This window comes from Corvus moneduloides, chromosome 7 (assembly GCF_009650955.1).
Source record: "Corvus moneduloides isolate bCorMon1 chromosome 7, bCorMon1.pri, whole genome shotgun sequence".
Lineage (NCBI taxonomy): Eukaryota > Metazoa > Chordata > Aves > Passeriformes > Corvidae > Corvus > Corvus moneduloides.
Window position 1 is genome coordinate 10,741,224 of NC_045482.1, and position 12,400 is coordinate 10,753,623.

Sequence of the window (12,400 nt, forward strand, 5' to 3'; positions counted from 1 at the left end):
ACTACACCAACCTCTTTTTACACATCACTTTGCTATATAAGATACAGCAATTAGTTACTTATAATCCCTAGTTCTGAAGTCTCTTTCTCACTTGCATCCTCAAGAATAAATTTATTGAACTGTTGCACTAATATGAAATACCAATTTTTAATCTCAGTTGCGTCAGGAAATCATCATTATTTTAATATAGGAAGATTTCATGTCCTTGGTCTTTTCATTTCACAGCACCTGCATAATCTTCATTTCTGTCTAGTACTAGGGTACTAGTACTAGATGGGACACCAATGGATGCATGCCAGCAGTGTTGAAATCCATCAGCTGAAACAGAATAATTTTGGAAAGATACCGCTGGATCAGTTGTCCAAGGTTGCAGTCTTAAAAGTGAAGAACATTGCACAAGCAAAATTGGGAATCTGTATTCATCCCTTCTCAGTGTGCAGAGAGGAAGAAAGGGCCTATGCCTGAGCAGGAAGAGTCCAACACCAGTTCTTAAGACCCAGGTAAGATTTGGGAATGTTCTGATAGCAAATTCCTTCCCCAAACTCAACTATATTTTTCACAGGGCCCAAAACCAAGCAAAAGATTTAAATTTTCATGTCACACAAAGAATGAACAGCCATTCCTGAAGTTGCATTTAATTAGAAGGGGTGTGGGAGCACACAGTGACCAATACGCAGCTGCCACCAAGGAGAGAGCAGCACTGTGACAGTTTGTGTTTCTCTCTGATGTTAGAGTTTAGCTCATAATCCAAAGGGAGGGTTTTTTTTCCCTTGCAGTAGAGAAGTTACATGCTTCAGTGCTCTGTGGGGAGAACAATGTGACAGAGGGTATCAGTAACATTATTTTTGGAGGAATGCTGGAACTCTGGAATAAGTTCAGATCTGCTGGATGAAAGCTAATGGAAAGAAATCAGCCCAACAGCCTGTAGTCCATGTTGCTTTATGGTTAGGTATAAAACATGCTGTGCACTACAGTACATTCCCTTACGACAAGGAAATGCTAGACTAGAACCTTGCAGAATGAAGGTCTGTGAAGGAAACAAATTTAAATATCTGAACACACTAAAATATAGATGAGAATTTATGATTTGTTTCCAGGAGAGCAAAGGGTACATAGACTATGGTATTGGCTTACCTCAAGCTAATTGCATCATCACAGGCCATGCTAAAGCTGATATACATCCAAATTCTTCCTAGAAGATAAATCAAACCCAGCCATTATATACACTTCTGCTGCAGCAATACTTGGAAACAGGAGGGAGCCAATATTCAAGGTCACAGGCCACAGCCTAGAAGCTTGTCTGCAAACTGAAGGGGGTGATGGGGCTCAGCTCCATGTGTGCACAAAAGGCAGAAAGCCAGCAAACAGCCAGCACAGCTCTGAAAATAAGCAGAAACACCACGCTCTTTGGGGCACAGAACCACGGGAGGGGCAGACTTGGAAAGAGCTTGTTTTGCATTCAGAAACAAAACTATCTACACTCTCCTGCAAGTATAAAACAAGATAATGTGCCATAGCTGATTCACAGGGGTTTCTTGCTCTTCTATCAGAAAATACTTCTGCCAACTCCAAATTTCATCCTGCTGCTCATGCAAATGAAGAAAATTGTGGTTTGCTTTTAATGTTTCTAGTGCCTGGTCCAACCACAGTTTGTATCCCAATACTTGGCCAACTCTATTAGCTGCTTGCTACATAGACCAAGGAGGACAAAGGTCTTCCCCTGAAGAGCACAAACCTTTGGAACATGAGGAATGAAAGAATCCAGCAGCACAGTTAACTCAGTTTAGTTTTACTAAATTTTACCTTACATGCTTTGTAACTGCTATAGGGACTTGCACTTACAGACTGTTTATTCTGAAGTGGGTGATGGTGGTTCTTCAGATTATACATTTTGAGATGTTTTATTCCTTATGCTCACTACTTCCTCGCTAAGAACTAGGATTTGACTTCTCACAATGGTTTATACTATAAGCCTGAGGGAGGAAAAAATCCATTTTTCTTTCTGTGCTTCAGTTAAAGAAGGAAATAAGTAACATGAGCCATGAAAGGACTTTGATCCAGAACTAGAGAATGTAAATGCTTTACAGATGCCAAATAAGGATGTTTCCAAAGAAAAAGAAAACAAAGAATTTTCTACCCCAACTCCTTTTCATTTCCAAACAAGGTAATGGAAGAATTTTGTAAGGTTTTGATGGAAGCTCCATTTCTCCAAGAGGTTGTTCTGTTTTTAATAATCACATACATTCATCAGAATAAACAGCTGATTGTTTTGACAGGGGCTTATTGTGTTCCTGTGAGGAAAAAAAATAATTTCTTTAGATCATGAGTGTCTCTTAAAGCCTTGCAGCAACTGGAGAGAAATGGTAGAGAGGCAGGAATCCATCCTTAACTGCAATGACATTGGTGAAATTCTAATGACCTGCCTGATGGCCATGCTGCCTGCATGGTACATCCTAGGGAAGTGCCCAGCACATACTGACACTGGTGGAGCCCTTGGAGAAAGTGCCATGGATAGGAAGACCCTGTGGTTGATCAGTTTTATTTGTACTGGATTTTTGGATAGAACATAATCTTGCTCTGACTTACAAACATCAACATCAGTTCACCTTGCACATTCTTTATGAAAACCCTGCCTCTGTGGGTAAGAACTGCTGAGAATCTTCAATAAAAGAAAGATCCGACAAACTAAAATATGAAGCATTTCCTACTAAACCCTATCTTGCCTCTAAGAAATGAGGATTCCACCCTCAATTTATTTAAATTGGAACAAGGAAAGTCATGACTCCAAGACTGAGTTATATTCTATTCAATTTCCTTTTAAATGGATTTGTCTTTCACTGTAGAAGACTTTTAGAGCTCATACAATGTGAGTATCTGCTCTATGTTTCTAAAAAATAATGTGACTTGCTCTTTCTGTATGCAGAGTACAATAGTTAAAGTTCTCCTGGCATTGTGTATTCTTATACATGTGTTTTGCACAGTATTTTGACTGAGCAATGGATGGAATAAATAATTCTCAGCACACGTGCCTGGTCCCCAGATAAAAATCTATAGATTCAGCCCATACAGATGGGCCCTGCACTTGCATAAAGCCCGAAGCACATTCGTACAATTCTGCACGAGTGCAGATGTCTTCCTTGATCCTCTTGCAAGATCAGAAGATTGGGTCAATGGCTGTGCTCCAAATAATGTCACCATTAACATCTCCAGAGCCACGGATACAGCTACAAGAATAAAGCAGGTCAGAAATGAGCTTCTAAGCTTATGGTACAGCTGCCTTACTCCCCTCTAATTCCCTAAATCCCAGAGCACAGTGAGAATGAAAAAACACCTTGCTGGTAGAAAAACAGTGCCATAAAGCAGCCAGTGTTCAGATATGAGAGATGAATGCTGGAGTTCAAAAATGTCAAACCTGCGTGTCTGGGGAATGGCAAGGTGAGAGCTCATTCTGTTCTTTCTCAAAGCAAAACTAAGTGAGTGTATCAGAATATAACTTTTTTGATTTATACTTCACATTAAGAACAAATTTATGCTTGTATACTAGTACTAATGATTTAATAATGCATTAACATCTTAACTCTGCTGTCCAGCCATGGCAGAATTAGTGACTACTTACAATAAATAATGTTACAAATCATACTCCTATCACACAGCACTTCCTGGCAGGTTTTGCAGTTCCTTTAGCACAGGAAACATGTTTCAGTAGGGTATTTCAGTGATTCCATGACTTTTTCTGTTGACTACACAGGAAACTAATTTTCCAAACAGTATGTTACAGACTCAAACCCACTAACGTGGGAGAGGGGAGGAGAACCCAGTCAGAGAGGCAGGAAAAGCCATGTCTGTATTACTGGGATGCTCCCCACTAAACAGCAACATCTTGAACCAGTATGCCAAGTAGGGCAGACTGGTTTAATCACCATGGTCTGCAATTCAGCGAGAGACTCCTTCCTAAGTCCCCCACGTCACACCACTGATTTGCCAGCAGCTTAAGATAGCTGACAGCAGGCTGTACTCTTCCTTTCCAGCATCAGGACAGATGGCCTCAGCTCACTCCAGCAACTCAGTTCAGCTGCTATGAAAAAAGAAACACTAAGAAGCATTCTTATCACAGCAATGAGACACAGCCAAGCCCTGGAAAGGAAAGGGAACCTGCCTCCTGGAGGACAAGAAGCATTGTTCTGTCACAGTGAATAGCACCAGCTGGGCTCTCAGAAGGCTTTCTACAGGCAGGCTGCTGGGAAGAATTCACACCCTAAATGCGCCTTGCAGTAATTTACCCCAGACGCAAATAAGTGGTTAAATTTTCAACACCTACTAAAATGCAGTATTTCCTAGAGTTCTTGAATGTGAAAGACAATAAAACAGATTGATCTGCTTCAATATCTCTAGAAGGAAGAGGAAGAGATTGCAAGCACGGCTGGCACAGCTCTCCCTACTGTGCACAGCCCAGGTGCTCCAGCCCAGGGAGCAGCGTGGCCTCAAGTGACTCTCTCAAGGTTTACAGAGGATTTACCAGCTCAGTTGTGGCTTGCAGCTCTCCTGGTCTCCTCAGAGGTCAGATCCTGACACTCACTCCTGCAGGCCCTAAAACCAGCACTAACCCCTTGTCTCCCAAGGATAAATGCCTTCTTTCCACAGAAACATCCTAGTAGAAACCGGGGCTAAAGGGCCAACTTCCAGTGATGTATCCTAGAGTGAAAGAGAAAACTGCACAAAGTACTGACATCCAATGCATACACAACGTACAGGAAAACAGCAGATAAAATTAATCTAATGCTAAGTAAATTTTTCCCCTCAGAACAAGGTAACAAGTGTCCTTTGATTTACTGAAAGACCCCCTTGACTCTCCTCAGGATGGTTTCCCAGAACTGGTACTGTGACAATTTCTGCAATGGAGACACAGCAAATACTCTGGCAGAGCAGGAAGCCCCAGTATCCTTTACTGTGCTTTAACCACTATGCACTGCTCCTTCTTTACACCCACACTTGCCTGATTTTAAGCACACAAGTCAAACTTTTGACAAGACAACACACAAGGTGTACAAGACGGTTCCACATTTTAACTGTAAATTAGAAGAGCAAAACAAAACTATTTGCTTGTTAAGACCCTTAAGTTAAGAACTGGACCTAGACGTTAGATCTCCATCCTCAGGAAATATATTCTGGGGTAAACAAGAAAACACTTGAGCTAAACATAATGGTAGCTGGTACTTGATTAAGATAGCTGGAGTTTTATTTTGGCTTTAAGCCATATAGAATGGATGGGATGTAACAAGAAAATGATCCAATTAAAGATGAAAACCATATAAGTAAAACAATATAAAAATTCAACAGATGAAGCATGTTTAAAATAGAAAGCTAGAAGTAATTTCTCATCAGTTGGGGTGTTAAGAGAGGAACAGAGCAGGGCTGAGGATTACTACTTTTGTTTATCAGTGGGAAGAACCCACATTCCTGAAATAGGAGAGAATAAATAAAAGGATTGCTTGTGTTTACAGAGATGATTTGCAATGGTAATGGAAGTATTACAATCAGATGCACATTATTTCCTATGGCAGGGAAAATTACAATCCCCAGCAGCAAAACTCCAGAGGTAGATAACAAGGCAGCATCAAAAACTTGAAAGAAGGCAAGAACAGAGGCAAAACCTTTAACAGATGTGTGAGGAAGTTCTTTGATACCTGAACTGCACAGGAAGTCTCAAAACATCTCCCGGACTGCAGTATCTGTATCACACAGGCATCCTACAGTGGCAGCAAGGACCCAGGCTGGAAGCCTCTGACACTGGAGAATTCTTCATAGGCCCTGCTTGCAAAGTGATTAAAAATAACCCAACGAAAATGGATGCAATTCGAGCAACTAGTGATACACGCTAAATTGTAAATGTGGTGGTGGTTGGACATTGTGCTTTGGTTTGGTTTTGTCTTGTTTTTTTTTTTAATCACTGCATATCCTATAGTAGATGAAAAATTACTGTGGTACGTGACATTACACCAGCATGAAGGAAGCAGAGCTGGCAGCTGACAGGCTGTCATGAACAGCAGACTTGCTTTTCTAACACCAACAGAATAATCAAAGTATGAAAACATAGTAACTCCAAGAAGTTTGTATTGCAGGTCTGTCTCCAGGGACTGAAATGCCCAAGAGCTGCCTCAACACAGAGAAGTATAGAAACAAACTGTAACTGGCCATAAGAGAAAAAGTAACCTGTATCCAGGAGCATAGACGTGTTTTTTTACTTGCACATGGGAATGTAAATGCATCTTAACATGAGAAGATAGAATAACTGGGAAGTTATTCTCCCATCTTCAGACAGTGACTCAGAGAAAGATCTTAATATTTATAAGCCATATGAATGCTCATGCAATTACCAACTGTAACTTCTACAAATAGTAAGCAAATACTATGCATGACAGCATTTAGTAATAAAACATCTCTGTTTCTGTAAACTCTGCAGAAGTGTCCCAGTAAAATCTTACACACAACACAGCAAAGTCAAAAAACCATAGGGTGGTGATGACTAGCAGGGAAGCACTTTGGACTAAGACAGACTCGCTTAGCAAATCAAGAAGCCCACTTGCCTCTTCAGTAGAATACCAGAGTCAGCAAAAAGACTGGAAAAGTAAGGTTGTGTTTCTTGTATGAATCTTGGCCAGTTGCTGTCCCAGGCCTATCATACTCTGTGCGGAGGTGGCAGAAAATTTCAAACACCATCCTGAAACACAGAATAACCACAGACAAGAAAAGCAGTTCTTGGGAACACACCACCTAATTAAGATAGCCAGGCTTGGCATCAACTAGTTGTAAAAAGTATACTTTACCTTAGCACCAACAAATTGTAGAACATGTTTAACAATGTGTTAGCTCACACAGGCAAAATCACCCACATCAACAGGCACCTCTAGCCTTAGTTTGGATGCTAACCAGGAAGCCCAGTTTCTAGAACTACAAAGCTGCACAAGAAGCTTCTCAGCAACCACCTGAGTCCTCCTTGAGTCACATATGAATGACTCTTGCCACAGAAAAGCAGGTGACAGAAGGGCCTGTGCTGCAGACCCTGCAACTGGAGAAGTAGCTTTACACCTGTATTCCGATGCACTGCTCCAGCATCACCTGGGCAAACAGCAAAAGCTGTGATCCAGCCTCCTCCTGCAGGAGCCTCCAGCTGCAATACAGTTTGGAGCTCTAATGGCAGTTGCAATTTTGCTGCTGTGTAGGTTGCAAAATGACCCTACAGCTTCCCACGAGGAAGTCATTTTCACCATTTTCAAGAGAAAAAAAACAAGCTGATTTGCAAAGTGTGCTGTCTCCAATTTTTTAAGCTTTAAATGAAACCTGTACCTGAAAAAAACTGCACTTCTATTAAATGATGACTTGTCATTTTATTTTGTGGATGCCTTACACTAAGTTTAAGTTACCATGGTTACATCTTTCACAATAAATATACTACTAAACAGGAAGGAAGAAGAAACAATAATGCCTTTGATTTTTTTTTTTTTTAATATCAGGTGTTTGTCATCTTTATTAAGGCACTGACACAAACTGGAGAGAGACTTTTAAGCTGCAGAGGGACTTTACAAAAGGGCATGGAGTGATAGGACAAGGGGAAATGGCTTTAAACTGAAAGAGGGCAGCTGTGAAGGTGGTGAGGCACCAGAACAGGTTTTCCAGAGAAGTTGTGGATGCCCCAACCCCTGGAAGTGTTCAAGGTCGGATGGAGCTTTGAGGAACCTGGTCTAGTGGAAGACGTCCCTTCCCACAGCGGGGGGACTAGATGATCTTTAAGGTTCCTTCCAACCCAAACCACTCCATCAGTCTATGAAGATTGGTAGTATCATGTAACTGGTAATGGTATTACAGCAATATTAACATTAACATTTGTATACAGATTGAAGTGAGCAAAAAACTGCCTGCACTCACTGAATATTACGTACCTTCCAATCTTGTCAAAATGAACTTAGGACCTAATGTTACAGAAAGCTCTAGCTCTATCTCAGCAGGGTTTTTAAAAACTAATCTACACATCATTGTGCTAATTCTGTGGAATTATAAGATACATCTGCAAACTAATGCAGAGAATAATTAAATGATTTTGTATGTATTTAACTTGCTTTTATTGAGTGAGGAAACAGCCTTTTCTGAAGGTCATTTCTTTGGTCTTAAAAGCTGTAACTCAAGCCACCTGGTTTTCATTTCCTGCCATATTCCTTCTGTCTCAGCTGCATAGTGTGCTAAAAACAAAGGCTCCATTCTTTAATTGTGAATATCAGATGCCTTTAACCTTCATTCTGTTGTTAGTGCCTTGGAACGTGAAAAAGTTAATATACAATATCCTCTTTTATTAGCTAAAATAATAAATGGCCAGTTGAATTCCTTTTATCAGCTGGGCTCAAGACCTGCAGACCTTCAGAGACTTAGAGTTCAACAGAGACAAAAATGTATGGCTTTCAAAGCAAAATCACTGTTTGACCACAGTACTGTTCTACTGTTTTGGATCACAGGCAGGGATTGAAGGTCACTGTTTCTAAAGTTACCTAAGAAAAGTCTAGAAATAAGTCACCTCAGACCCTGTCACCCTATGGTGGTGAACAGCTGTCACATCTGGTCTCAATCAACAGCCAGGAACAACAGCAAAGGGTGAGCCTATTCCCAGGCTTGGATCAGGGATGGTTTTAACAGAAACCACTGGTTCAGAGCAGCAGGACCAGTGAAAGATGGCATTCTTCAGCAAGAAACACAAGCCCTCAGAGGACATGAAGCACAAGGGGAACGACTTGTACAGCTCATTGAAGAATTTTTATTGGCCAGCCCAGTGCAGAAGATGACTGCTAATAAAACAAAGAAACATTTGTCTATCAAGGTGACCAAAATGTCTCCTACCTCTGAAAGAAACAGATTTTGAGTGAAGAAAGAAATGTCCATAGACTCTGAACTTTAAAACAAACAGATAAACAAACAAAATCCCTTTCCATCAAGAAAGCAAGATTTCAAAAACCCAAAATTCTAATTATGACCACTGGTAAGTCACACTAATTGCTTTGAGATCCATCTGATAGTATCTTGGGATAAACAGATCAGGTCCATTAATGTACCCCCTCCTCACTTATTCAGAATTCATAAAACTTTTGCTACTCTTTAGCCTACAAACAGAACAGCTTATTCATAACTTCCAGAACATTCGGCCTGGGGCTCATGTAAGAAATTAAGCAGCAGCATTCCTTACCCAGTAGTGTGCTGGATTCCTGAACCAGGCTTCTGGGCAGCCTTTACAAGCCCTGCCATGGTTTCCAGGGGTACAGCTGGGAGGGAAATGCAGGGAGGGCTGCACTTCAAACCACACAGGCCAGAGGAACCACTGGAGGCCAAGGGGAGCAGAAATCTTTCCATTACTACTGGTGAGATTCAAGACTCAGCAGATGGCATCACACTGATGTACACATTTATACTTTGGATCAGAGACTCTCACATTTACCTCTTCCATTTTTATTAAACTGACAAAAAGTGAGATTTTGCACTTGGTCCACAGATGTACATTAAGTAACAGGCAATCACTTTACTTGCACATCAACACTTCCCACATTTAGTGAAGAAGCACAATTTGAAAGCTGTTTCCCATCCCACCCCAGTCTATTAGAAACAAGAGTATTCATTACAGCAGCTTAAACTGAGGGAAAATATGTTGTTTAGCTTGGAGAAATATATGTAGAATAATCAGTGTGATGCAACACTGGCTAAAACTTGATTTCACAACAGTCAGTGCACCAAAAGGTTTAAGAAACTGGTCTTAAGAGACAAACTTGTAAAAAGTAACAGAGAAAAGAACTTGTACCATGTAAACTCCGGGCACGTAAAATAGATAAGGAAAACACTTTGGTTTCGTTTGACTGTAAAGCTAGTAAACAGAATGCATGCCACAGTGATAACATTCTTAAGGATTCCTAGCATTTATTGCTATGATCATTCTGTTTATTACAACCATACCAAGCTCCAACCTTTTGAAACACGGCAGAAGCTACTTCACAGTCAACCATTTTCAGAGAGTGGAATTACTTCATTGACAAGAACAAAATGTTGGGAGTCTGGCTAAAAACTGAGGACTCTTACATGCAATTTTACTTAAAAATTATCACATTCATACTTGGCTGCATAACTCTTCAAAATTCTGTCAAAAAACCTCAAAACCTTATTCTGGGCATCAAAGTTCTGTTCTTGTGAAAACAACTGCCACTCCTTAAGCCATCTCAGGATCTCTGAAAAAAAGGTGAATTAAACTTGACCTTATGTCTGTAACAACAACCAGCAAAATACTTTCAGGGTTACTTGCAAACCTTTATTTATGAATCTGAGCTCAACAACTCCGCCTCAAGCAGCAGCTTAGGCTAGAAGTTGTGCTGTGCTTGGAAATAAGCTTTGCAATGTTCCCTCTGGAGGTACACAGAAAAGACCATCACAGAAAACTTCAGAACCTGGCATCCCATTTCCTTGTCTGGACAGAACACTGTGACCAACTTCATCTGACGCCTACAATGACTCCACCCTAAGATCAAGAAACTGAATGTAAAAAGCCACTTGGACAGGCTCCATCTCCACTGTGCTTGGCAGGGAAAGAGCCCGTGTAGCTCAGGCTGGGCAAGAAAGACCAGACTATATTTGGACACTGTACTCCCTAGTACTTTCCAAAACCATTAAAATTTGGTAGCTATGTTCCTCCAGACCCCCCTGTACCTGGCCCAGACTGAGCAGCAGAATCAGAGTGAGACTTTTCCAGCAGAGTCATTTTCCACACGTCCAGGAACTGTTGCAGTTGCAAGGGCAACCTGGATGTCAGGAGGATTTCCCTTCAGTGCTCTCACTGCCACCACTGCTATTGTGCCAAGACATGCAGGGTTGAAGGAAGTCTGACACGGGGGTAAGAGTGCAGCTCTCAGGGCAGAAAATGAGAGATGCAGGTTAGAGAGATCCATGGAGAAATGAGATACAAGCAAAATGGGTACAACAGAAACAGAACAGTAGGAGTGAAGGAGGTGTATGTGTGCAAAATCAGATCAGAAGACACCGAAGTATAAGCAATAAAATGCAACTAAAACCAAACATAAAATTGAGGAAACTTTAGATCCTTATCTTCAACTGCTCTCTGAAAGCAGCCTGGACAAACAAAAAAAATTCTCCCAAACTTTTAAGATTAGCGTACCTTAAGGATAACTGCTAGCCTTGGCTAATTTTATCTCCATCAGTTCAAACTGTAAAGGGGCATGGGCATCCTTTGATGGACTAGTTTAGACCGTAAGGGAATGTAGGTATATGCAACTGTTGCATCCTTTTTTCCATGAAAAAGGACAAACCAAAAAAATCAGACGCAATCAGAAGCCACATTAAGCGGTAAAATATTCTAAACTAGGAAGAGCCCAAGGAAGTATGGCTTACATTCTCCTAATTCACTGCCCCTATCCAAATGTGTAATTTTAATTAATCTTAAAATATAGATAAAAATACAAAAATCACATACCTTTTGTTTTGTTATAGGCCCCTCCACCTCCTTCTGCATACTCTTCAGAAGAATCAAGTGTCAGTGAAGCTTCTGTCCATAGAGCTTCTTCAGCAACTCATTGATAAAGTTAAGAGCTCTAAGTAAATCCAGAAAGGGGGTTGGAGGACAAATGCAAAGGAACTTGGTTGCCTTGAAAAGAAAACCTAATTAAGGAAGTTGAGGGATTGTCTGGACATGCAGATTTTATGCTTGTTACTTGTATTTATCAAATACCACACTAATTCTGTGACAAGGTTAACTGCTCAGTTGCCAAGCCATGGCATGTCTCCCATTTTATAAACGAGCAGCAAAACAGCAGATGTTTTGCTCACTTTGCCTGTTTTTCTACATAAATGGCACAATTATCCACTAATGGAATTTAAATAGTAGTGATCCAAATCCTTCCATTCATTTAAACTCTTTGGTCTTTGCTGTTCAGAACCAGAAATCTGCAAGTGAGCACCAGCTACCACCTCAGAGTAAAACTTTCCCATTCATTAATGACTTTAGTTTGTACCGGAAAAGAAACATGTTTGCCTATAGGTGGACAGATGTCACACTAGTATATCTACGTAATTATTTATTTCCCCCAAATTTCCTCCTTAATCTTCCCTCTTAATCAGTGTGGTTGCTAAACAACAAAAGCAAAATCCTTTACAAGCTGCTGTAGGCTCCCAGAAAGTCACATCAGTCTCTGATACAGAGATGGCTTCTGTAGGTAAGAGTTCCACAGATCCACAAAGTCTCAAGGAGGACAAAAATGCTTCCTGATGACTCTGCCTATCAAGAACTGCACTTAATTAAATACTGCCATTTCAAACCCTTTTTCTTACCAGATACTTGGGATAGCAAAAAACCCACACATGAACA